Here is a 23078-nt window from a genome sequence, read left to right on the forward strand (position 1 = left end):
ATCAGTTTCACTCACATGGACTGGCAAGGGAAAGGAAAGGAAAGGAAAGGAAAGGAAAGGAAAGGAAAGGAAAGGAAAGGAAAGGAAAGGAAAGGAAAGGAAAGGAAAGGGCTTAAATATTAATTTATGTGTCCATGATGCCTTTCCATTCTCCATCATTCTTACTCTCTAATACTATTTCCTCCTTCCCTTTAGTTCAGAATTGTATTTAGGAATCCCCTGAATATGCAGAAATCCATGTTTTGTATGTGAATGACCCATTTTGCTACCCTGCCACACACCCTGAGTGTGTGATGATGATGGTGGTGGTGGTGGCTGTGGCGGAGGCTTTTTTTGGTAGCAAAAGCCGAACTTATTTGCATCTTAGGCCACACCCCCTGACATCACCACTGTTTAACACAGGACTTCTTTGTAGAAAATGCCCAACAAGAACTTATTTGCATAAGAGGCCACACCCCCTGATACGAAGCCAGCTGGTACTGCATTTCTGTCCATTCCTGCTCAAAAAAATCCCTGATGATGGTGGTGGTGTAAGACAGGAACTGTATATCCTGGCTGTAGGAACCAGATGAGCAATCTGTTCAAAACAAATGGAAGAATCTATCTGATGATATGTGAACTGGTCTTGACTTTAACAGTTCTAGGTTCAAATTTCAGCTGAACCATGCTTGACCTTGAAGGACTTTTTCTGCAGAGGTACCGTAATTCCCATCTGCAGAATGGGAATAAATGACAGGGCAGCAGGTAAGTAGCCGTGCAAGCAGGCCAGCTAATCATGGTTCAAGGCTGTAGTTAGCACATTCTAGCTCATAAACCATGCATCACTTGGTGCAAACATACAAACTGTGGGCTGGATCCAGCCAGCTTTTCCACTGAATCTTGTCCAATTTCCCTCCTTTCTATAGCCTCTGTCCTTAGCTTTTGTAAATGAAGCCCCCATGGTTCTCAGCATAGCCTTTTTTTGGTAGTCAAAAATGACCCCTCATTCCTAATTAAAGGCTCCAAGGAAAGTGCTTGTCAGTCTTTATAACAGAATGTTCCAAAATCCTCTATGGTCTTCCTCCATTGCTTTCATGATCCATAAAGAGTACGGACTCCAGTTTAAAGCTATGATGGCTATATCGACTTGGTCACCATTTCCCAACTTTATCAAAGAGGCTCAATCACAAATCCATATCATTCCAACAAGGACAGCACGATTCCAAGCACCTTAGTGGAGGAAAGTCTCAAATTCCTAACTTGCATTATGTAGGATGTATAAAGAGTCCTTTTTTTGTAGCAGGAACTCTTTTGCATATTAGGGGGGGGGGGTTGCAGGAACTTCTTTGCATATTACCCCTGATGTAGCCAATCCTCCAAGAGCTTACAGTAGGCCCTGTAGTAAGAGCTGTGTAAGCTCTTGGAGGATTGGCTACATCAGGGGTGTGGGGCCTAATATGCAAAGGAGTTCCTGCTACAAAAAAAGCCTGATAAAGACTAGCAATGACACGGGTACTTTTATTGGAATGGCACAAGCCCTTTCCTTGGAGTTTTCTCTTTGAAATTTAAAAGCGGGTAAGAACTTTTGCATATTTTGAATGTAAATGAGTATTAGGTGTTCATAGGGATCAGTGGTTTATGTATTGAGTATTGCTTAATGTATTGAACATTGTATAGTGCAGCATATGATTGGGTTCATTACAAATTTTTGTGGTTGATTAATATTATACTTCTGAAGTTATTTTTCATGGCTTTATTTCTGGGTCTCAACATCCTGGTGGGGCCTGGAGATCTCCCATTATTGGAACTGATCTCCAGATGACAGAGATGAGTTCCCCTGGAGATAATGGTTGCTTTGGCAGGTAGATTTGATGGCATCATACCCTGATGAGATCCCTCCCCTCCCCAAACCTTGTCTTCCCCAGGCTCCACCTCTAAAACCTCCAGGTATTTCCCCATCCAGAGTTGGCAACCCTAGGAGACAGTGACAGTGGAAAGTATAGAAACAACGGCAGCAGCATCCAAACTCCCAGAAGCCTCAAAGAGTACTATGTTGGGTTGCCAGCCTCCAGGTGATAGCTGGAGATCGCCTGGGATTTTAACTGATCTCCAGGCAACAGAGAGTAGTTCACTGGGACAAAATGGGCACTTTGGAAAGTGGACTCTGTGACGTAATACTCCACTGAAGAAGAAATTGGATTTATATCCTGCCCTCCACTCCGAATCTCAGAGTGGCTCACAATCTCCTTTATCTTCCTCCCCTGCAACAGACACCCTGTGAGATGGGTGGGGCTGAGAGGGCTCTCACGGCAGCTGCCCTTTCAAGGACAACTCCTGAGATAGCTATGGCTGACCCAAGGCCATTCCAGCAGGTGCATGTGAAGGAGTGGGGAATCACACTCAGTTCTCCCAGATAAGAGTCCGCACACTTAACCACTACACCAAACTGGCTCTCCCTGCCCCAAACCCTCCTCAGGCTCCACTTTCAAAATCACCAGGTATTTCCCAGCATGGAACTGGGAACCCTCAATAATAGGCATTGAGACCAGGCTGCAAACACCCTGACAAGTGAAGACAGAGATCCGGACAGACAGACAGGCCAACTCTTGCCCACCTAGCCCATGGAAGAGCAGCTGAATAAGTGAAGAGGGCTGGAGGCCAGCTTCCCCTATCCTCTGTCTTATTTCTGTTTCTTTTTTTATGGTAGTGGACTAAGGTTGGCTTCGGTGATGCCATCTGTGTGCTCAGGGGTTCTCTTTGTTGGAATTAAGCCTCACAAGAACATAAGAATTAAAGAGAAGCCATGTTGGATCAATCCAATGGCCCATCCAAATTGTTTTTAACTGCTATATTATTGAATATTGTATTATTTTTAAATGTATAACTAATGTTATTGTGATTTTATTCTCTGTGAGCTGCCCTGAGCCTGCTCCGGCGGGGAGGGTAGGATATAAATCTAATAAATCCAATCCAACACTCTGTCACCCAGTGGCAAAAAAACCAAAACCAAAAACAGGTGCCATCAGGAGGTCCATCAGTGGGGCCATGACACAAGAAGCCCTCCTACTGTTGCCCCCCACAAGCACCAAAAGTATAGGGCATCACTGCTCCAGACAGAGAGTTCCATCAATACCCTGTGGCGACTAGCCCCTGACAGACCTCTGCTCCCTATTTTGATCCAATCCCCTCTTGAAGTTGGCTATGCTTGTAGCCGCCGCCACCTCCTGTGGCAGTGAATTCCATGTGTTAATCACCCTCCCCTTATTTCTTCACTCTGGTGGATAAGGGGGACCATTTGTTGTCCAGGGAACCCCACACGTTCCCCTCTCTCCTTTTTGTAGTATGGTCCAAGTCCCCCAGGCACATACCCCATAAGCTGGGTCTTTCTGCATCTCCAAGCAGAATGTGACTCCCAGAGTCATCAAGAGACAAACTGCTTTTCAGCAGCCAGATTGCTGTTGTCATGCAAAATGATGTGATAGGAGTAAAGCCCAGAAAGGAACAGCTGGTAATCAATATGTGTTTATTGTAGTTTCCTTGTACAGCCTTAAGTTTTCCCCTGGAACTTCTGTATACGATTGTAAATAAATATTTCTCAGTCGAGCGCAGAAGTGTCTTGTTTCCATTGTATTAGCAAAGCCTTGTTTCTTAGAAACATTTGTTTGGTTGTTCTGTGAGATACAGACTCCGTTCCCCAGTTTAAGCTTCCAGAGCGGCTTGCAATTATGCATTGACTATTATGACCTCACTGGGAATTTTTATCCTGCTGTATCCCAAAGGATAAGGGCAGTTCAAACCCTTCCAAGGCAATGTGTTTATCAGGGGTGGGAAACCCTTTTTCTGCCAAGGGCTATTTGGATATTATATAACATCATTCATGGGCCAAACAAAATTATCAACTTAAAAAATAGTGCTCTGCCAAGGGAGAATGATTCAGGGTGGCAAAACTAATGTAAATAATTGTTTTTCTATTTGAAGTCATGTGGAGAGAGCCTAATTTGGCACACAAACACCCTGACCTGTCACTCTAGGCAAAAAATGCCTAGGTCCAAGGCTTTTTTTGTAGAAAAATCCTGGCAGGAACTTATTAGCATATTAAGTCACACACTCATTAGTATATTAGGCCATACCATCTGGAATAATCAAGGGCACAGCATGGCTGGGCCCCACGATCTTCGCTGGCCAGCCAGGCCCCAGGGAGGCAGCCACATGGCTTGGCTCGGCTCAGCCCAGCATTCCCCGAGGGCCAGACCAAGTGATCTTGAGGGCCATAAATGGCCCTCAGGACAGAGGTTCCCCACCCCTGCTATTTATACAGAGTTTGGCAAGCTTTAAAATCTCAGCAGAACATTAACCCTTCTCCCAATTCTAACTTTCCCCCACTGCCCCACACACACTCTGGTCCCCTTTCCTCCACAGCAGGCTCAACCTTCCTCCTTGCCCCCAACCTCATCTCTTAACATATGAACACCCGGATGAACATATGAAGCTGCCTTATACTGAATCAGACCCTCGGTCCATCAAAGTCATAGTTTAGTTTATTTATATCCTGCCCTCCCTGCCAAAGTAGGCTCAGGGTGGCTCACAATACATAATAGAGTAACAATAAAAACAGTTAAATTAAATATTATATTAAGACAATTTGGTGCTAATTTCCATACAGTTTAAGGTTAGCAATCAGAGCTCTTAAACATCCATTTAGATCTAATATCTCGGTGGTGGTCGTCATTCAGTTAAAAGCTAGTAAGATCATTTGCCAAGATAGTGAAGACATTTGCTTCTCGGCACAACTGGGAAACTTGTGTTGATTTTTGTTGCTGTGTTTTAAATGAACTTTTGTTCTGTTAGTCTGCAGTGGAAGAGCAAAATATAAGTCCAGTCCCTTGAAGACCAACAAGATTTCCAAAATGTAAGCATTCGAGACACAAAGGGATCTGACAAAGGAAACTTTGAGTCTCAAAAGCTTATATCAGGGGTGTCAAACATGAGGCCCAAGGGCCAAATCGGGCCCCCAGAGGGCTCTTATCAGGCCCCTGAGCAACTCACTGTCATCTGCTTCTTTCTCTCTGTCTCTCTTGCTTCCTTCTGCATCACAGCTTGCTTTTCCAGGCCTGCTCAATTGCACAAGAACTACAGAGCAAAGAATCTATTTTCTCCATTGGCTGACCAGCACATGAAGCAACTTATGTACAAAAACTCACAATGCCCTGCCATTTTATGTTTTCCCTTGGGCCTTAGGCTCAAAGCATTTTTAGGGCTGCCAAGCCCCCGGTCCAGGCAGGGAATCCCCCCCTTGGAGGTTCTCAACCCACCGGCCCACATTGGGCCAGCGGGGGGGACCTCCCCCCGCATCACTAGCGCGATGACATCACCCGGAAGTGATGTCATCAAAATGGGGGTGCCCATGTGGGGGTGCCCTAGGCATTTCCGGGAAAACTCTGTGGTTTTCCCAGATGCTCTAGCAATTTGGGAGGTAAAACTCTGTACAATTTCATTGTATGCGCACAGATTGCGCGCACAAATGTCCCCCGCCAGGGGATGAAGAGGACTTGGCAACCCTATTTGTAATGAATTTTCAATAAATCAATAGTAGGTTTGCAACTTACAGGCACACACTTGAACAACACCTGAACAGCATACTCAAGATTGCTACAGTGATGGTCAGAACTCCCAGCTGTAACTTGATGACTAAACAAATAACTAAATGACACTGGCCCAGTAATCCTGATTTAAAAATTGCCCTTCCCAGGGCTTTTTTTTTTTTTAGCAGGAACTCCTTTGCATATTAGGCCACACACCTCTGATGTATCCAGTCCTCACAGGGCCTACTGTAAGCTCCAGGAGGACTGGCTAAATCAGGAAGGTGTGGCTTAATATGCAAAGGAGTTCCTGCTACAAAAAAAGCCCTGGCCCTTCCCCTGAGGGACTTGCGCCTGTTGGCATAAGGAGCTGCTAATGCCTCCCTCTACCACTGTATCTTAGATAGCCAGACAATCTTCTGTAGTTAGTTACCACATCTGTTAGAGACACAACATCAGGCTAATCAGCTAAATGAAATGCTTGTTCAGCAACAGATTCCCTTTCTGTATCACTGGTGTCAAAACCTAGTGGAGTTCCATAGGCCATCAGTGGAATGAAAGCCAGTGCTTCAAAATGAATGCTGCGCTGAAATGTCAGTCTTCCTCTGCAATTCCAGTTTCCTGCCAGCCCCTGAATGCAAATCATCAAGCACAACGCAGTTTTTGTCTATGCTTATTAGTAAAGTCATTACAGGCTGATGGCGAAAGACTTAACTCCAATTTATTTGCTGATTAGCAATGAGAAAGCCTGCACAGTCCACCTGCTTTTATGATTACTCGCTTGCATTATGGTTTACACAGCATTTCTGACCCAGCGCTGAAGGGATGACCTCCAAAATCCTAGAAGGCTGAAGTGAGCCCAAGGCTGCTCATTTGCATATGCTAATTTATTTAAATGTATCCACATTACATATTGTCCACTATAATATTGAGCATTGAAACAGAATTCATTTCCATGCACCTCTGTCTTTTCGTATAGTTTTGCATGGATTGTGATTAGCTCAATTTGTGCAAGCAACAAATTACTCAGACGAAGGAATCAGGGCAGAGCCAACAATTCTGGCCAAATGGAACTCTGTTGCTTCTAGGGCTGCCAGGTCTGACTCAAGAAATATCTGGGGGCTTTGGGGGTGGAGCCAGGAGACTTTGGGGGCGGAGCCAGGAGCAAGGTTGTGACAAGCATGATTGAACTCTGAAGGAGTTCTGGCCATCACGTTTGAAGGGACTGTATGCCCTCTAAAAGCCTGAAAATAATGAAGGATGGGGGCACCTTTGGGGCTCATAGAATTGGATTCCCCTGGTCCAATCTTTATGGTACTTGGGAAGATGTTTTGAGAAGAGGTACCAGATGCTATGCTGAACATTTGGTGCCTCTACCGCAAAAAACAGGGCCCCCCCCCCCAAAAAAGCTCCATGGATGGAAGTGATTCATTTTAGGGTTGTCATGTCTGACTCAGGAAATATCTGGGGACTTTGGGGGTGGAGCCAGGAGACTTTGGGGGTGGAGCCAGGAGAAAGCTTGTGACAATCATGACTGAACTCCGAAGGGAGTTCTGGCTATCACATTTTAAGGGATCATGCTCCTTTTAAATGCCTTCCCTTCAATAGAAATAATGGAGGATGAGGGCACCTTCTTTTGGGGCTCATAGAATTGGATCCCCTGGGGCAATCTTTTTGAAACTCTGGGTGGTTGTTTTTTTGAGGACCAGATACTATGCTGAAAATTTTGTGCTTCTACATAAAAAAACAGCCACTTCAGGACCCCAGATACCCACAAATCTATTCATTATACCCTATGGGAACCAATCTCCATAGGGTGTAATGGAGTGCCCAGTGGACATTCGACCCCCCCCACACACTTCTGATAACCCTGAAGCGGGGGGGGGGAGACCTCCAAAGCAGAGGATCTTCAACTGGGGATTCTGCAACCAAACAGAGAATCACGGATGATAGGGCAAGGGGAAAAAGTCAAAGGACTTCCGTGATGACCAGGCTCAAAAATTAAACAAGATCGAAACAATATTTACAAAATTCTTTGTGAATATATTATAATACTACAGTTGTCTGATTCAGCAAAACATAATAATAAACAGAACGTCCAAAACCCAGATACACCGTCCTAAAGTCGTTGAAAGCAAATGAGATTGTAAGCATCCTTATTTGAATCATAAATTCTGTCTGTGAAGCTTGTAGAAACAAAGTGAAGCAAGGGTTACGTACGACCTTAAGAACATAAGAACATAAGAGAAGTCATGTTGGATCAGGCCAATGGTCCATCCAGTCCAACACTCTGTGTCACACAAAGGTCAAAAAACCCAGGTGCCATCAGGAGGTCCACCAGTGGGGCTAGAAGCCCTCCCACTGTGCCCTCCCAAGCACCAAGAATACAGAGCATCACTGCCCCAGAAAGAGAATTCCAACAATACACTCTGCTCCATATGCTTATCCAATCCCCTCTTGAAGCTGTCTATGCTTGTAGCCGCCGCCACCTCCTGTGGCAGTGAATTCCACATGTTAATCACCCTTTGGGTGAAGAAGTACTTCCTTTTAGCCATTTTAACCTGACTGCTCAGCAATTTCATCGAATGCCCACGAGTTCTTGTATTGTGAGAAAGGGAGAAAAGTACTTCTTTCTCTACCTTCTCTATCCCATGTATAATCTTGTAAACCTCTATCATGTCACCCCGCAGTTGACATTTCTCCAAGCTAAAGAGCCCCCAGTGTTTTAACCTTTCTTCATAGAAAGAAACCTTTCTTCACTGTGTAGTGGTGAATGATACGCTGACTGTGTTTTGGAATGTACTAGGAGAAGCTTGGGACTTCATACAAACCAATTACTTCCAGAACAGCCACCTGGACTTCCTTCATTGGATATTGTGTGCATTGAGTTGCATTTCTAAGAAATTTTAGGACTGTGTATCTGGGTTTTGGACATTCTGTTTATTATTATGTTTTACTGAATCACACAACTGTGGTATTATAATATATTCATGAAGAATTTTGCAAATAGTGTTTCGATCTTGTTTAATTTTTTGAGCCTGGTCATCAAGGAAGTCCTTTGACTTCCCCCCCATCCTGCACAACTGGGGATTGGCAATTCTATTTCATGTGCATGCACACTTCATCAGGTATCTGATCAGGTATCTGAAGAAGAATGCATGCACATGAAAGCTTATAACCAAAAATATACCCAAAATAAACCCCTGGATTCAGACTTTGGTTTAAGATTAACTTGTCAGGGCTAGGTAGGATCACACTGGTATAGATGAAAATTTTTCCACTGTTCTTATTTCTCTTCATGGTATATGTAGAAATTGCAATGTGATTTAATCCAAGAAATCACCAAAAACAAGTGAGGGCAAATCTGTAAAGATATCTTAGCTACATCGATTAACATTAAAATAAGGAAAAATTGTTTGATATTAATCTTTAGCTAGCATTCTACCCCTGTGAAATCAGGAAAAATGCTTGATAATATCTCTGACCAATGTTGGCAGACCCTGTAGGACAGGGGTGGCCAACGGTAGCTCTCCAGATGTTTTTTGCCTACAACTTCCATCAGCCCCAGCCAGCATGGCCAATGGCTGGGGCTGATGGGAGTTGTAGGCAAAAAAAAATCTGGAGAGCTACCGTTGGCCACCCCTGCTATAGGAGAAAGGCTCACTCTACCCTATATGGTGGACTTGCCCCATTATTTAAAAAAAATTCTGGGAGAGAATACATAAAACATTAACGCTTTACGTATTCTCTTCCGTATTTCCTATTGAATGAACTATCTACTTGTCCAAACAGAATTGGCAAGCCCCTAAAGTAGAATGCCTGCCAATTCTGTTTGGCCAAGTGGATAGTTCATTCGATAGGAAATATGATCATGTCTTAAGAAATCTGGTTGGGTCTGCGTGGCTGTTGATGGCACATCAACAGGGAAAAAAGGATAAGACCATCTATCAAAATCTGTCTTGAGGAAATGTGTAAGCAGTTATGTGTGTAAGTAGTCAAGAGGACACATCGGCTGATTACAGACCGGTACTTTGGGCCAACTCAGAAACGCCTCTGAAGTCGGCCCAAAAAATCCCTCCACACACAAACATCTGCCGGGCATCCCCATCACGCACTCACCCCGTCCTTCCGGCCACACCATCCGGCTCAAAAAGCTACCACTTTGAAAGTGGTAGCAAATATTTGAGCCGGCCGTCAATCGCCAGATTGCCGTCTGGACGGGGAAGGGCGCACACGAGGCAGTTTGGCAGTCTGGAGCTGTCAAACTGTGCCAAGCTGTTCTGGGGTTTGTTTTTTTTACTGAAACCAATCAGAGTGCTGGTGCACTCATGCGCACCAGTGCTTGCCCCACTCCAGGAAAACAAAGGAGTCTGGCTTCCTGGTCAGCTTCCCGTGTGGCGGTGCCCAGCCGCCTCATGGACGGGATGCTGGAGGCATGAGGGTGAGCGTGGGGAGGCTCCAGGACAGCTCTTTTTGGGCCGTCCCAATTCGGGCCGCCTCCCTGCCACCCCAGATTGCCCATCTGCTCTCAGCCATTGTCAGTCATTATTTGTACAAATATGATCAGAGAATATTGGAATAAAATTACACCTGAAGAGCAGACTACACTTGTGATTCTCAGTTGTGTATGTAACTGTTTAGAGTAAACAGTGGCGGTGCTTTTTTTGTAGCAGGAACTTCTTTGCATATTAGGCCACACACCCCTGATATAGCCAATCCTCCAAGAGCTTACAAGGCTCTTAGTACAGGGCCTACTGTAAGCTTGGTTTTTTTTGGGGGGGGGCAACAGTGGGAGGACATCTAGTGTCCTGGCACCAAAGATGGACCTCCTGATGGCACCTGGGTTTTTGTTTTGTTTTTTTGGCCATTGTGTGACAGAGTTTTGGACTGGATGGGCCATTGGCCTGATCCAACATGGCTTCTTTTATGTTCTCCAGGAGGATTGGCTATATCAGGGGTGTGTGGCCTAATATGCAAAGGAGTTCCTTCTACAAAAAAAGGACCCTGAACAGTAGTGATGTACCTAGAAGGTTAGACACAGGTATAAGTTTTGCATGAAGAAGGTGGTACTTATTGTATTAATTGATGTTGTTTAATCCTGGTAATTGTATTTTGTGTGTAGAGAATTACTACTTGAGGACTTTCTGATTATGGGTCTTTATATTTTCTTTTGTGAATCACTGTTATTCAATGAAAAATAAAAAATTATTTTAAAAAATGCTAAGGAGAGATAGACTATGCCAGCCATTGCACGATCCCTGCTGCAGAAGTTCTCCAAGTGTAAGGCTGGCCTCTCTAGGGAGTTATGAAAAATTGCTGCTGCTATGGAGATTCATAGCAAGATGCCCCGTTTCTCCTGGACCTCATTTCCCCTTGACTTCTCAGGGTAGGAGCCGATGGGACACAACAGAGCCTGATGTCTTGACTTGATTGCCATGAGACAATTCTCAGTTGGGCACAAGCTTTTCAATTTCTCAAAGGTCTCTTCCATCACAGGAGTTTAGCACACACTGCGCACTGCTTTATTTCTTCCACGATAAGGTTGGCAAAAAGAAATCTGTGCATTTTAGGGCCGCAATGGCAGGACTGTGGGAGAGAAATCTAAAATAATAAATAAATAAATGCTGAACAGAGGAACAGCCCCAATGTGGTATGATTCAGGTGCCGATGCCAAAGCACTGGCCATGTCTCATTGGCAACAATTGGATTGGAGGGGGGCCCACCTAAGAATCATCTGTCCACTGCTTTGGATTCCAGGCTGGGGTGCTGGATGTATATGCAAACAAATAAATTAGCTCCAAAGTAGAAAGAATCCTTCACCAGAGATGCCTGCTCCTATTAAGGCAAAGCTGTGACTAGTAGGCTCGTAAGAGCCTTGTCACATTCATTAAATGGACAAGAGCAGGCCTTGAATTCAGCAGGAGCACAGCTCCTGAACCTTTCTGACTGCCCCCCCTCCTCTTCCCCCCTACTGCTACTCTTCCAATGAATCGTTTGTGCAGCTGCATAACAATTCTTGGATTAGAAGAGTGGGCGGGCAGCCAGCCACCAGGGTTTTTGCCAAGCCCCCAGCAGCCCCGGAGAAGCCCACACCACCCTTTCTCCACTTCTTATGTGATTCTGGGTGGTGGGTGGCTTGCTGGCCTTTTGACTGTGGGGGGGGGCAGCCAAGGGGAGCCACAGGTGAGCGAGGCCTGCTTGGGCTGGCTGGATCTCTAGCCAGCCCAAACAGGCCTCACTTGCCCAGGGCTCTCCTTTCTTGTGTCTGGTTGCTTTTGGCTGGTGGGGGAGGGGGTAGCATATGTGAATGATTATGCTAATGAGTTCCACCACCTATTTTTCTACAAAATAACCTCTGGGCAAGAGAATGTGAAGCAGTGGCTGATCCACGTGTAGACAATGTTGCAGCTAAATGCCAGTGCTTGGGAGGGGGGGGGCAACAGCAAAGCTCTTGCCTTTGTGCCCTGCTTCCGGCTTCACAGAGGGCGTTTTCGCACTCACCTTCAGCCGGCGCGACCCCCCTCTTCACCGTGCAGGATCTGCGCGGATTTCGCACTAAATGCCGCGGAGCAGCCGGAAGAGCCGGAAACTCCCGGCGCAAAAGCCGCTCAAACGTAAACCGCCAAAAAGCAGTTTCCGTTTGCGCGGCTTTTGCGACGGGAGTTTCCGGCTCTTCCGGCTGCTCCACGGCATTTAGTACGAAATCCACGCAGATCTTGCGCGGTGAAGAGGGGGGTCGCGCCGGCTGAAGGTGAGTGCGAAAACGCCCAGAGAGATCTGGCTGGCCACTCTGGGCCAAAAGTCCCTGGACTAGAAGGACCTTCAGTCTGATTCAATAGAAACAGTTTGGTGTAGTGGCTAAGAGCAGTGGACTCTAATCTAGAAACCTGGGTTCAATTCTCCACTCCTCTGCATGCAGCTTGCTGGGTGACCTTAGGCCAGTCTCAGTTCTCTGAGAGCTCCCTCAGTCCCACCTACCTCACAGGGTGTCTGTTGTGGGGAAAGGAACAGAAGGAGATGTGTAAGCCACTCAGACTCTGAGTGAAGGGCAGGGTATAAATCCAACTCTTCTTCGTCTCAGTTAAATTGTCAGGATTCTCAGGAAGCCAATGAAATGAGAGCTAGTATATAGCAGCAGAGCATATGCTTTCCACGTGCCAAGCGCATGCTTTGCCACTGCGATACAATCGCTGTGTACCAGCCCTCTTTCTATAGACTTCCAGGCTCTCTAAATCTCCCACTTCTTACAAACACCCTTTCTTTTCAGTTATAGGTATACCTAGTTGGGACAGCTTTCCTTGTGAGAGACCCTGAAGAATCGCTGCCAGTCAGAATAGACAGATCTCACCCAGATAGGCCACCAGTCATAGTCAGTATAAGGCAGCTTTATTTATTTTTAAAGGATACTAGATTAAAGGAGAGTTCAATGAGCTTATTTACCCTACACCATACATAATGACTGGAATTTCCCTGACATTTGCAAAGAGCCCGTCAGGGGAGGAAAGGGATAAAAAAGGTAAAGGTAGTCCCCTGTGCAAGCACCAGTCATTTCCGACTCTGGAGTGACGTTGCTTTCAAAATGTTTTCATAGCAGACTTTTTTACGGGGTGGTTTGCCATTGCCTTCCCCAGTCATTTACACTTCCCCCCCAGCAAGCTGGGTACTCATTTTATTCACCTTGGATGGATGGAAGGCTGAGTCAACCTTGAGCCAGCTACCTGAACCTAGCTTCCACCAGGATTGTACTCAGGTTGTGAGCAGAGCTTAGACTGCTGTACTGCAGCTTTACCATTCTGCGCCACCGAGCTCCTAGGGAAGGGATACCAATGTAATAAAATAAATAAATAAAGAGAGTCAAGCTTGGAGTAGTGGCTAAAATGTTGGACTAGGATCTGGGAGACCCAGGTTCGAATCCCTGCTGTGCCACAGAAGCTGGCTGAGTGACCTTGAGCCAGTCACACACTTTCATCCTCACCTACCTCACAAGGGTATTGTGAGATAAAACAGAGGAGAGGAAAATGACGTGAGCCACTTTGGGACCCCCTTTGGGAGAAAGGTGAGATATAACTAAAGTAAATAAATAATCACGCACTCAAGAGTCACATTACCAGCATGATTTAAGAAGGAACTACACTTCGCTTTCTCTCATTCACCAGTATTAATTTATTCCGGAGTCACTGTTGCATATGGGACATGGCTCGGTGGGGGGTGGAACTGACAAGCTGCACAGCAGAAATACCAGTCATCCGCAAGCTGATCTGATACATCTGGAGAATCTGACCCCTTAGGAGAATCTCTTGCAATGATGCAGGAGAGCCTGGGGAGCAAACCTTAAATTGTCCATGGCCATGAGAGTTGCAATAATAATATAATGTTCTATTAAAACTGGAAATAGATAAATGACAATAGAATGTTACAGCATAATACCACTGTAGCACTATAACAATCTATCGCTTTAACACTGTAACAGTTACGTTAAGCTTGAAAACAACTGTGGCAGTAGAACATTGCAGCACTATGACAAACACTTTTTTTTCTAACTGATATAGAACCTTTATAATGCTATAGCACATGTATGAAGAAACTAACAAAAGTGGGAGCAGGCAAGCATGCCTTCAGGAGCCAGTTTGGAGCCTCTGACAAGCACACATAGAAGGGGGTGGTAAGGAGAAGGCAGGGGAAAGCATGCAGAAAATCTCACGTGCAGAAACTCTGTTGCCTGCGAACATGCCCTGGCTTCTTCCCCTTATGCTAAATATTGAAAGGAAGGTTAAAAAGGAAAGCTCCACAGATGTCCATAGCTTAAGGTGCAATTGTCTCATAATATTTTATACATTTTATCTAAGCAGCAGCTGCGTGGCTTGTTAGCACAGAACCAAGAATTAGCTAACAAATTAGCTTCTGTGCCACATTCCACAGCATGGTATAACCTGTGCCACAATAGCTTCTTCAAAGGTTCACTTGATCTCTAAAACCAGTTCTGTAGGGAACATTACTGTCCCTCAACAGGCTAAGGCCCACTACGCAAACACATCTTACTGCAGATTTTCAGAGCAGTAAGCCTTTCATCTTGACTTCAGATCCTGTACCTGCATTATGCACCATTCTTTTTCCCTCCGGTGTATTTATTCTGCAGCTGCAATTTATTCTGCAACTGTAATCCTCTGAATCAGGATAGAATGTCACTTGTGATGGGGGGAGGGGGAGTAGTGCCCAAAAGTTTTTTTAAAAAAAAATTATGCAATTGCTCTATCACAACTGTGCAGCAGCATCCAACAAGCCCCTTCCATCTCAATCCTCCTGGTTCAGGTTTTGTGCATACATTTTAGCATTAGTTCATTGAATAAGAGGGAACAGAAGGGAACACAGGCAAAGGCGGGGAGGGGAGACATGATGTTCAAATTTACAAAACTCTTTTTAAAAACTGACAAGCAGCTGCAAAGCCCCAATTTCCATTCTGTGGAGCACTAGGGGATTCTCTGCTGTGTTATCAGCCACTGTGAAAAATGAGAAGAGTCACACAATTACATAATATGGGGAAACATATTGAGTGTATAACACTTTCTTTCCCCTCTTATTCTGACAACGATGTACTTTGTCCTAGTTTACTCCGTATACCATTAAAGATTTGATTGATTGATTTTGAGTGTACAGAATGCATGGTAGAACCCACTGATACCGGCATGGCAAGCTGTGATCACTGGCAACATGTGTGTGAGCGTATGCGTGTGCACACCTGTGCAAAGTTGGCTGCAACGTTACCAAGCTTTGCACAAGGCTGCAATTTGTATGGGGGAGAGGTCCTCTGGCAGAAGAAGCTCTGGAGAGCTTTTTCAGGTTTGTGCCACTAAACTGAAAAAAATGGGGGGTATTTTCACCAATGGCGTTTCTTCCTACCCTAGATTTTAATTTGTTGTCTTCATGTATGTTTGTGTTTTATTAAACCAGGTGTATATTTTAGCTTTACATGTTTTGATGCTTTGTGTGGTTTCAATGGTTTTTAAGATGTGTATTTATTAAGTATCTTTCTAATTTGTTAGGAACCTTGGTGACCCAGAGCAGGGCAGAAAAGCAGTGTATACATTTGTAAGTAAATAAAACAGCACTAACAAAGACACTGTGGTCAAAATGAACCACTGTTTGTAGTTCTTCCTGCATGATCCCTCCCCACTTTCCCAAATTAAATGACCATGTACTGTTCAATCAACTGGTTATAGACTTTGTTCAATGAAAATCAGTGTTTTCTAGGTGGGACAGGAAGTAGGGTTTTGTTATGTATGTGGACCAAAGCGAAGACTATTACGCGTGTTCCTGCCTGGTTTATTAGAACCATACAGACTGAGCTTGGGGACTCAGGAACAATGGGCAGCAGGATCCAAATACCTGTTGCCCTGCTCCGGTCAGGGCCCCCTGCAGGCTTGAATGATCCAATGGCATCCTAGCGCGGGAACCTTGAAGTGTGTATAAGTTGGCCCCATTGGCCCAGTTCCCCAGTCCTTCTAGTGCAGCCCTATACTTGCTGTACTTAAAGAGCTATGATCACTACCACCTCGCCTCTTCCTTGCGTTGAACCCACTATATTATAGGTTCCCAGCTCTGGGTTGAGAAATATCTGGAGATTTTAGGGGCAGAGCTTAGGGAAGGTGGGGTTAGGGAAAGGAAGGGACCTCATTGTTACATAATGCCATAGAGTCCAACGTCCAAAGCAACCATTTTCTACAGGGGAACTGATCTTTGTTGTCTGGGGACCAGTTATAATAGCAGGAGATCTCCAGGCAGTACACTTTTTCCCCCCAAGGCAGTACCTTTTTAAGGATGCCAGCCTCCAGGAGGGACCTGGGGAATCCCCTGGAATGATAGTTCATCTCCAGATTACAGAGATCAGTTCCTCTGGAGAAAATGAATGATTTGGAGGGTGGACTGTATGGCACTGTATCCAGTGAGGTCCCTGTCCTCCCCAGGCTCCATCCCCAAATCTCCAGGAGATTCCCAACCTGGATCTGGCAACCCTACCCCCCATTCCCCATCGGTGACTCTGCAGATAACAGAGTCAAACTGGCAACCCTACACCTGGAAGTTGACACCCTAATGGGGAGGCTTGGGGGATTCTTGAGGTGCTGTGGCTGAGTGGTAGAGCAGGGGTGGCCAACGGTAGTTCTCCAGATGTCTTTGACTACAACTCCCATCAGCCCCAGCCAGCATGGCCAATGGCTGGGGCTGATGGGAGTTGTAGGCAAAAAACATCTGGAGAGCTACCTTTGGCCACCCCTGTGGTAGAGCATCTGCTTTGCATGCAGAATTCTCCAGCTTCAGTCTCTGGCATCTCCAGGTAGAAGGATGTGAGAAAACCTCTGCCTGAGGCCTTGGGAACAGCCGCCAGTCCAAATAGGCAATATTGATCTTGATAGACCAATGTTCTGATTCAGTTTACAGTGGATTTGTGAGTTCCACACTTAGGGGTGAGAGAAACTTGTTTCAGAGGATGGCATTGGCTAGTGTTGGGGTCTAGACCAGGGGTGTCAAACATGCGGCCCAAGAGCTGAATCAGGCTCCTGGAGGGCTCCCATCATGCCCCTGAGCAACTGGCTGTCATTTGCTTCCCTCCCTCTCTCTTTTTTCCTTCTGCATCACAGCTTGCTTTGCCAGGCTTGCTCAATCACACAGGAGCTACAGAGCAAAAACTCTATTTTCTCTATTGGATGAGGCTCCTTCCTTGGAGAGGAAGTAAGGAGGGATTGCTTGCTTTGCCAGTCTCACAGCAGAGCTTCTAAGTCAAGCCTCTCTTCCTTCTATTGGCTGAGGCTCCCCACCTCTCCTGGTCCCCAGTTCCCTGGATCACAAGGGAGAGATACAAAGAAAGCACCTTTAGGACCAATGAGTGCTAATGTTTTAATCATGTTTTATTTTAAGTTTAAAAACAAAATCTTTAATTGTGTTTGTCTGTGCCCTTTATAAAGTTTATACCTCTGTTACCTGCCATTACATTGTATGACACACATGGCCTGGTCCAGGGCTTTTTTTGAGCAGGAATGCAGTGCCAGGGGGTGTGACCTAATATGCAAATGAGTTCCTGCTAGGCTTTTTCTGCAAAAAAGCCCTGTGTGAAACAATGGTGACATCAAGGGTGTGACCTAACATGCCAATGAGTTCCTGCTGGGCTTTCTCTACAAAAAAAGGTACTGGCCTGGCCCGACAAGGTCTCCTTTATGTCAGATTCAGCCCTCATAACAAATGAGTTTGACACAGAGACTGTGGATTTCCCAGCATCCTTTAAAGTGCAGTTATAGCCGCACAGAAGTTTGATTTCCATCAGATTTGGGTGGGAAGGAGAGAGGGGATCCCACCCTTCCGCTCCTGTTTGGTTTCACTAATTGAAACTCCTCTCTTCTATGCTGTTAGCAGCTTTGAAGGAGGACAGGTATTCCACTTTTACCCAGTTTTATTTCAAAAGCTATGGCAATGCAGAGTGCTTGGTTTTGTCTTGTGAAATCATGCACGGGTGAAAGGGTTCCTATCTCAACCTTGATCTGAATCACACTCCTGTTCAATCACTGGGCCTTAAAAAAAAACACCCGGGGATATCAGATCATAGATCTGCCAGCCTCTCATCTGTCTTGACCCTTAGACTGTCAAACAGTCAATCCAGAGAGGAGCAGAGAACAGCACTGGCATCTCTGCCTACGATTCCAAATGGGGGATTCTGAGAATCCCCCCCCACCCCGAATGGCAGCTGGTCTGCTGGTGATACAACCACAGATAACAGAGTCAATCTGGCTAAAGGCACTTATGGTTTGTCCCCGGTGTTACCGGGCTAAGGGAAATTTGTCTAGATAGCTCTCGAAGCTGCTCTTTCAGCCTGGGAGTAGTTACAGGCGGCCTTTGCCAAGCCTGGCTGTGAAACAGCCTGAGTGGGAAAGTCCAAGGTTTAGCACCTTGTATCAGCAATTGCTGAATGGAGAATTGTAACCACTGTGCTTACAGCAGGAATATGAAGATCTGCAGAAGGAGATAAGGGCTGCTTACAGACTGGCACTTTGGGTTGACTCAGATGCCTCTGAAGTCAACCCAAAAAATCTGTGCAGGCAGCAACATCTGCTGACAGTCCTCCTCTTGTCCTCACCCCATCCTCCAGGCTCCTTTGACTGGCTCAGAAAACTACCACTTCCAAAATATTTGAGCCGGCCATCAGTTGCCTCCCCGCCATCTGGATGGGGAAGGGCGCAAGCGAGGCGACTTGTTGGTCTGGAGCTGCCAAGCCACCCCAAGCTGTTCCATTTTTTTTTAACAGGAAACCAATCAGAGTGCTGGTGCACTTGTGCACATGTGCACTTGCCCCACAAGGAGGGAAAAAAGGAATCCGGCTTCCAGGGCACCTTCCTGTGTGGAGGCGCCCAGCTGCCTCACAGACGGGATGGGGTCACATTGCTGGGGACCGTCTGGAGGCTCCAGCATGGCTCTTTTTGAGCCCCCCCGATTCGGGACACCTCCCAGCTGCCCCAGAATGCCCGTCTGTTCTCAGCCAAGGAATAGCATCTATTAACTCTTGTTGAAGTTGTGAGAAAACATTCCAATGGCCAACTGCATAAGGGTGATAAAACCAAAGCAGTGCGTAGAACCAAACAGGAGTCCAGTAGTGGCAAAGTGTATTCCAGTGTACACAGTGTGACTGATTTCACACTAGGCTTGTTCTGGGTGGAGAGCCCTTTTGCTCCCAGGGCTTCTCTCCATTTTCGCCCAAGCTACCCCGGAGCTGTGAGTTGGTGCGCTGCTTTTCTGCAGCAAGCAAGATCCTCTGACAAGCGGTTCCTGCTTGCCATGGAAAAGTGGTGCACCATCTTGCAGCCCCAGGGCAGCTTGTGTGAAAACCGATTGAAGTGCCGGGGGCAAACATAAGAGAAGCCCTGTTGGATCAGGCCAATGGCCCATCCAGTCCAACATTCTGTGTCACACAGTGGCCACTATATATATATATATATATATATATATATATATATATATATATATATATATATATATATATATATATATATATATATACACACACACACACACACACACACACACACACTGTAGCTAATAGCCACTGATGGACCTCTGCTCCATATTTTTATCTAACCCCCTCTTGAAGCTGGCTATGCTTGTAGCTGCCGCCACCTCCTGTGGCAGTGAATTCCACATGTTAATCACCCAAAAGGGCTCTCCACCCAGAACAAGCCTTAGTGCGAAATCGGTCTGTGTTAGCTTCACTGCTATGATAAAGCCAGGACCTGTATCAATTTAGCAGAGTGTGTACTAGACCTACTCGCACCTGAGCTTCTTTGTTCTGCTTGCACTTGCAAAGTTACAGAGCTACACAGAGCCACTTCTCAGTTTCAAACAAATAAAGAGTTCTTTCTTTAGTGAACTCCCTTCGAGACAGAGTAGATGAAAGATAGGAACAGAATCCAACTAAACTAACTATAATGGATGCAGATGCAGAGATGCATGTCCTGCATCTATGATGACAAAAGTGGAGAGCAAACATGCCCCCTTCTTTGTGTATGTGGGAGAGAGAAGAGTGAAGAAGAAAGAAGCAATTCCCTGAGAATATCAGTCTACACATCGGGTACAATCAGACCAGGAAGTTGCCACAGTGGTCTCCCAGCTTTTAAAAAGCCAGCCCTGCTTGAGGCTCGCCACAGCAATCACACAGCACCTGACACATGCATGTTTAGAGGAGCATTCACACTGCTCCTGCACATGCACTGTGTGTACATAGTGTGCCCCAGCTGTTCAGACGGCCAGAAATGCACCACAGAGGCACAGCAAAACTTTGTCACTGGGAAGTTCAATGTGAGTAGGAGGCACTGCAGGACAAGGCAAGGGCAGGAGTGGCACGGGGGCCAGATGTGCATGTGTGATTGCACTCATAGAATCTGGAGGTAGGGTGTGACTATGGCAGGCCAAAAAGCCCATCTGATCATACCCATCAAACAGACAAAGACAAAAGAGTCTACAGGAAGGAAACCCACAGTTTGCCTGTCTAGGGCTGAGTCCAGATCGGCATTTTAAGCTGTCACACGGATGGGGAGGGACGGTGGCTCAGTGGTAGAGCATCTGCTTGGTAAGCAGAAAGTCCCAGGTTCAATCCCTGGCATCTCCAACTAAAAAGGATTCAGCCAAGTAACCATGAAAAACCTCAGCTTGAGACCCTGGAGAGCTACTGCCAGTCTGAGTAGACTTTGATGGACCCAGGGTCTGATTCAGTATAAGGCAGCTTCATATGTTCATATATATGTTCATAAGCATTTGTAGTCCCAACAGAAAAATCTCTGCAACTTTTTTAAACTCATATCCCAAGATCTTAGAAATCTCTTGTTGAATCATCTGCCAAAACATTTTAGCTCTTTCACACGTCCACCACATATGGTAGAAAGAACCTTCATGCTTTTTGCATTTCCAACATTTGTCTGGCATCTTATTATTCATCTTTGTCAATTTTTTAGGAGTTATATACCATCTATACATCATCTTAAAACAGTTTTCTTTAATACTTTGACATGTTGAAAGTTTCATAGAGTTCTTCCACAAACTTCTCTCCGCTTCAGTACGTAACTGGCACGGGTCCAGTGCCAGCATTCTGCTAATGATAAGGGAGTGTCTCTGATTCATGTTGTCTCAGCACGTGGGCCACTGTCAAACCGTGCAAGTCTCTTGCGCTGCTTGTTTGCCCTCTTGCTTTTCCCTGAGCCCCGAGCTTACCTCTTCACCACTGTATCTCCATGTCAAGAAAGTGCTGTTTATTAAAGCATCTTATGGTGTGAGGGATGGGTAGAGTAACTACTCCATCCCTGAACATTGTTGTCTTTCTGGACATATCACACACAGCACTGTATACACAACATGTCCCCCCCGCACGCACACACACACAATTATGGAACCATTTCTAACAAGAGTCATACTACAAAAGTTCTGTTTTCCATAAGATCCTCCTGTTTTCTTCAGGGGGAGACAAAAATGTGTCAGGAAGAAAATGTCATTTCTAAGCTCTGTTTGATGTAAGCATATTCCTAGAGTCTGGCTGCTAATCCCCCTCCCTGCAGGCACCCCTCCCAGTTTGTGTATTTTAAAGCCCTTCGCAGACTGTACTGCACATTACTTGACACCACTGCAACCAATCATATTCACATCCCTCTAAACTCCCCTTTTCCCTCTGGATTGCTGCCACTGTCTACCTCTTGTGACGTGACACATTGCTTGTGTACATAGCTGCCCACTGCCCACCATTAGCTGCACATTTTGACTCCCATTCACTTCTGGGGCAAAGCCCACATCCCCTTTAAAGCCACTCCTCTCATGGCATGTAGGGAGAAATGAGAGTCTGAAAATCCCCACAAGAAGTTCCCGTAAGATCAAATTACATCTCAGACTCACTTTTTAAACAGTTACTATGTCCCTGAATCCACACATCACTAGATTCAGATTCAAATTAACTTCTCCTATTGTCTTGCCCTGTCAGACTTCTGTCTGAAGCACAGCCCCACACAAATGATCATTTTTTTAAAAAAATCACTCACCCCACGTCCCACAAGCAACTCCGTCTTGGTTACTGAAAACGGCTTGGAGAATGGAAGGGGAAAAATAAAGAAACCAACTAAGTGCCACTGCGAGAGACAGAGCCAGTTGGAGCAAACAATCCCTCCTCTCTTCTCTCTCTCTCTCTCCTCCTCCTTTCCCTCCCCTTCCCGCAGATATCCCAGACAAATTATCACCAGAGTTCTCTTGTGGGTGTAGGTTTAAAAGAAAGAGGGATGTGTTTCTGAGATAAGGACAAAGCCGTGCATCTCTCCTTGACTGTCTTATAATATTTTATCTATGCAGACACCGAATTGTAAATAAAGCAAATGGAGAGTGAGAGATGAATGAGGCCAGATTCGGCAGGCCAAAAATGTGAAGACTGCGATCAGTTCACAACCCTGAGTGGGTGATTTTTTTTCACTTAAGATTTGGGCTGCCATCTGAAACACGATTCTAGGAAATGAACTCAATGAAACTTGTGTCCAAGTAAACAGGCAGAGGGGTGGCCTATAAAACCGCTTTCTGTGCTACATTTTCCCACTTCTGGAATTTATTTATTTGGTTTCATAGTCCCACCCTCCTTTCTTCAAAGAAATCAGAGCAATGTTTGAGCCACAAAACACCCTGCGAGGTTAGTTAGGCCCACAGATCAGAGGAAGGGTTGCCAGCCTCCAGAGGGGCCTGAAGGTCTCCTGGAAATACAATTAATCGGCAGGCAACTGTTTTCCTTTGGGGAAAACAGCAGCTTTGGAGGGTGGAATCAATGGCATTCTGTTGCAATGAGGGCCCCCAAGACCCATCCTCCCTAGGCTTCCCCTAGGGTTGCCATCCTTTGGGCTTTTACATCTTGCTTTTACATCTGATCTCCAGCAGAGATCAGCTCCCCTGCAGAAAATGACAGCTTTGAAGGGTGGACACTATGGCATTTTGTACCATGCTGAAGCCCCTCCCCTCCCCTCCCCA

At 45.7% G+C, this 23078-nt stretch overlaps 1 protein-coding gene across 1 annotated transcript in view; it reads right to left on the minus strand.

The window, feature by feature from the left end:
- LOC132576528 (sodium- and chloride-dependent betaine transporter-like) overlaps window positions 1-22251 on the minus strand; it is a 94898-nt gene extending 72647 nt beyond the window's left edge. Inside the window, exon 1 of the mRNA XM_060245747.1 lies at window positions 22115-22251. The gene's annotated coding sequence lies outside the window, so the exon portion shown is untranslated. The remainder of the gene's footprint in view (window positions 1-22114) is intronic.
- Between the last annotated feature and the right edge of the window lie 827 nt (window positions 22252-23078).

This window comes from Heteronotia binoei, chromosome 8 (assembly GCF_032191835.1).
Source record: "Heteronotia binoei isolate CCM8104 ecotype False Entrance Well chromosome 8, APGP_CSIRO_Hbin_v1, whole genome shotgun sequence".
Taxonomy (NCBI): Eukaryota; Metazoa; Chordata; class Lepidosauria; order Squamata; family Gekkonidae; genus Heteronotia; species Heteronotia binoei.